Source organism: Nematolebias whitei, chromosome 1 (assembly GCF_014905685.2).
Source record: "Nematolebias whitei isolate Nwh7 chromosome 1, NemWhi1, whole genome shotgun sequence".
Taxonomy (NCBI): Eukaryota; Metazoa; Chordata; class Actinopteri; order Cyprinodontiformes; family Rivulidae; genus Nematolebias; species Nematolebias whitei.
Window position 1 is genome coordinate 89,592,869 of NC_056498.1, and position 5,095 is coordinate 89,597,963.

Below are 5,095 nucleotides of genomic sequence, written 5' to 3' on the forward strand. Positions count from 1 at the left end.
ATAATTTATTCATAATAAATTAAACTGTAAAAAAAAATCACACAATATTGTGAAAAAACCTTTCTCAGTGTTAGCCCAACTGTAGCAAAATGGATGTAATTGTTATCCACTCCTTTGAGGTGCAGTTCAACAGGTTACAAAAGGCTTCCTTGTAGTCGTCACATTTGAGCAAAACCATGTATCTTTATTTTTCACGTTTTTATTTATAACAAAAATAAACTCCATTTGTCATGCTCTATAGATGAATATCCATTAAAAGTATTGAAACATGTGTGATTTAATCTTATAAATCATTTAGTATCCAGCATGATGCTATGAACAAGTTCTGTTCCTTATTCGATCTGGATAAATACAGCATTTTCTTTATATGGGAATCAAACCATAAAAAATAACTTCATTTATCTGTTTGATTATGTGACTATATACACAGATGAAATAGATTTGAAAATGGAAGATTTATATCTGACAACCACGAGAAGCTGAGGAAAAATTGGACTAAAATTTGCTTTAAACATTTACATCTTTGTGCTATTACTTATATAAATAAGACAGGTGTCTTAAGATCAGTGAAGCCCATTCTCCAGCCTGAGGGATATATTTTTTATTTCAGTATCTTTTCTACCTCTGGTTTTTCCCTGATGGCGATGTCACCGTTAGACCCGGTTTATTTGCACTTTCTTTCTCTCAGACATTCCTCCTCCGTGCATGAGGCCTTGAGCTGCCAGTGGAGGATGTGACGTGAAGCCATAGAGCCAAGGCCACTTCTCACAAGTTGGAATGACCCATTAAACTCTACTGGGAACTGGGATCAGAAACGTACTGGTGATGAGAACCAGTCAGAGAGACATTTTTGTGACTGAGAGAATAATACATACATTTTAAAAAAACCTACCTAGGGCTTTAAATGTTTTATGTCTGTTTATGATATTCACAGTTTTGTCAGTATGCAATAATTTCAGAATCAGACTTTGTGCCCGTTTGGTTTTATTTAGTGTACATGTTGGCAGATTATAACTGATATATTCCTTAGATATAGAACTTTCCTAATTGGCTTTTTTATGTATGTGAATGTTCCTGTAAAGTGTCCTGAGACAACTTTGTTGTGATTTGGTGCTATATAAATAAATTGAATTGAATTGAATATACTGGTGATGAGTCAGCATTTTTTTAATTTCTCACACTTGGTATTAAGGTTAATGGTTTACTGTTTCCTATTACCGTTCTAATTTTTTAAAGCTACCTTTGATGTGATTTTAGGAGATGTTGCATCATCTAGCCATCAACCATTAAACTGGTTCCAAAAGTTAGAGTCAGGACCCCACTGTGGGTCACAAAACACCAGGTTTAGGGTCATGAAATGATATCCACAAATTAAATAAAATTGAAAAATAATTCAAATAACTAATTTACATATTTTCACTGTAATTCAAAAGATTTTATAAATGGTAACAGTAGTAGTAATTTGTTTAATATTTGTGTTGACATCAGACTTTTATTTATTTACTTTTTAAAGCTGTTTGTTTAGGTCAACTAAGATCATTTGAGGTCTCAAGTCTCTGACATCATTATTTTCAGGGCCAGAAGCAAAAGTTTTGGGGGAACCAATAATCGATGAGACTGTTGATGACAGTCAAAATTATTTCCTCATTTCTGCATCTTCACATGAGCATTTAAATTATTCTCTAACTTCTCATCTGGACTTATTCATTTAGTCAAATATGTGTTTTAAATCATAATCAGCTGTATTTAAAACTTTTATGTAGAGCTTTAAACAAATCTTGTCTATTAAAAAAAAATCTATAAATAAACTTGCCTCTGTGGTCTTCCATAATACAGGAATCATTCTGATGCAGGAGTACATTTTTCAAAGAAATACATTGACGGCAGCTGTTCATCTGGCAACCTCCAGGTACATTTTCACATATTGTTTCAGATTATTCTTCTCATTCTTGCAGTTTCCCAGCAGGCCTGTGACCGCGTGTTGCCTTTGACACGTCTGCTGGCAGGGCATACTATCAGCTTTTTTTCTAATTACTTATTGGTCATGATCAATTAGCAACATTTTAAGGCTCTACGGTAACCTTGTATAAATACACTAGTGGGGCTCAGCAGCCATCATGGTTGACAATTAAATTGGTCTGTCACTGCTGCGCCCTTCATTAATCTCAACTTGTCATCCTTGTTTATGCTGCTTATAATGGCTGTGTGTGTGTAGGCCATATCAGATTTTGTAGCGGAGAAGTTGAAAGTTGTGCATGTCATATGCAAGTTTATTTGCATGAATCCATACTAGCACATGTGTGGAAGGTGTATATTTTTTTATTAGTGTGGAAATCTTTTCAGTCGCGCTCATCATGCTGAAGCCAGTCGACACCCTGAAGTGATTACGTCATGTGTCCTTGACTGTTTTTCTAAATTGCTCTGAGATGTTTAGAGCCTTTCTAAATGACTTTCATAATCGTGTGCTAACGTGGCCATTTCCACCATGTGAGAACATTCAGCCCAGCTTAACGTTGATTGAATTAGACAGAAGAGCTGCATTTAGTCTCATTTCTGTAATCCCTTTTCTGATTACACCCAGATTGTCTAAAGTGCAAGTCTAAATATAAGTTCAAGTTAATGTATACCTGTTTAATGAGTTTATATTGTTTGTAATTCTAGTGCCTTTACAGTTAGCACATACATGAGATTGCTTATTGAGAGATGAGAAATAACACACATTCACACACTGCTGACGAACAATAGCTAGAAAGGTCTACATAAATACATGCTCTTGTAGCTGATCTTTAACCCTCTTCACTGTCTTTTGACCCTGCTAGCAGGACACCCCCACCCCTTTGGCAAAGGTTGGCATGGTCTCATAACACGCTCCCACTCTACACACAGAGACACACACACGCACGCACGCACGCACGCACACACACACACAAACAAAGAATCCACCCTCATTGTTTGGGGGTGGATGTTTCTTATTGAAGATAAAGAAGAAAGAAGCATGTGGATGCTGGTGAACGCAGTCGCCCCGGTTTGTATTCAAGGATTCAAGGTTCTTTATTGTCATTCACATCACATGTGGTACATGAGGTGGAAAGAAACTGTGTACACAGGGTCCCAGTTACATCCAACAATAGCAAAAACATAAAGTGTAAAAAGAAACAGAAAATAAGGATCTAAGATATAAACTAATGATGCCCAGGACATCGAGATTAATAATCTCAATGGATTTTTTCCTGGTAAAATAAAGTTAAAGAAAAAAACAACTAAGATATACGCTAAACGAATGCCAAACGGTATGCTAAAAGATCTAAGATATATGCCAGTCACTAATAGTGCAAAACAATACACCGATCAACAGCAGCAAAATTCTCATAAGTTCGGTTCGGCTATAGTTCTCATGCTAATGCAAGGGAAGTCGGGCTCAGAGCCAACCCCAAAACTAACATGAACTGGGATTTATTCAAAGAATTCAACAAAAACACAGAAACAAGGTGCCAAAAGTGAAAAATAAATCTACAGCAGCATGGTCCTATTGGCAGAGTGGTTCTGATGACAGTGAGGTTATCTTAGCAACATGGTCCAGTTAGCAGTAGGGTTGCCAACTCCTTGAAAAATAAATAAGGGACACCTCATGGCAGGGTTGGCTGAACCACCCCTACCAGCGTGATGATTCGTCCTGGTAGGGGTGGTACCCTGGTAGGTATTTTTGCAGCCATTTCTTTTATTCTGGGAGGAGTAGTCGGGTTATTGATGGAAGATGGACCGTGTGCGCTGTTTAAATCCTCTGAATTCCTGCCGCTCGCCTCCATGATGTCTTGTTGTCGAATCCTGTCTGTCGGCGGTTGTGATAAAACAACAGGAGCTGGACCAATGAGATGAGCCGGATTCAGGACTTCGTGAGTAAGAAGACTGCTCATTGGTCACAGAGCAGGAGAGGGCGGGAGTTAATTTACCATAAAATCCCATATACAGCACCCCATCATTACTAATTCCATTGACATGGACATGTTTTTTGACTTTCATGATAATACGGGACAAAGTGTGTCCCGTTGCAGCTCAATACGGAACCCGTACTTTTGTTTCTAAATACGGGACAATTCCATTTTTTACGGGACAGTTGGCAACCCCAGTTAGCAGCATGATACTGTTAGCAGTGAGGTTTGGTTAGCAGTGAGGTTTCTCTTAGCAACATGGTCCCACTGGCACCGTTAGCAATGTGATTCGGTTAGCAGTGTGGTCTTGTTAGCAGCGTTAGCAGTTCTAGTTAGCAACATGATGATAACAAGGACCGCAGCAGCTGCCTCCCAGACTGCCCTCCATAACCGGATACGGCATACTGTACAGAGAACATCCAAGGTTCCCCTCGCAGAACCAAGCGGGCCCGCAGAGTTTGGTCCATGCAAGCAGATAGAGGATCTTATTGGCAGCATTAGCAGGTCTAGTTAGCAGGTCCCGACAGCAGCTTGATGATAATGACTGCTACCCTCCCAGACAGCCCTCCAGAACCGGGTCCGGCAGACGGAGAATATCCACGGTCTCCTGGCGGAACCGAATGGATCCATAGAGTTTGGTCCGTGCAGGAAGATGGTGGATCATGGAGACAGCTGCCATGACAGGCTGGAGCCTGAGGCTGGAAGGACTGAACCACGATGGCAAGGTAGCAACACAGAAAACTCCAAAAGTGTGTTGCTGTCATACCTGTGATATGGATGTGCATTGTAGGCACAAAAATAGTTAAAACTTTAAAAAACTTTAAAACTTAAAAAAAAAAAAAAAAGCAACAGGAAGATAAAAAGATTGATTCACTGGGAGCCTGTGAAGCTGCCACTCGACTGAGCACGACTATTTTGATTTACTTGCATGTGTATGCGTGTTTGCACATGACTGTCAGGACCTAGTTCCTCTCAAGTTCCTGTTTCTTTTAACTGTGTTAAAATGTTACCAGCATGCATAAATGTAAATATCATATTTTCTATTTGAATTTACACGCCAGAAAATAATGGAGCTGGGATGTGAATTTTGAGCCACATTAGTCTTCTCAGAAACAAGTCCAAGCAAGTCGCTATACAAAAAGGTATTGATAATGTAACCGATGTTT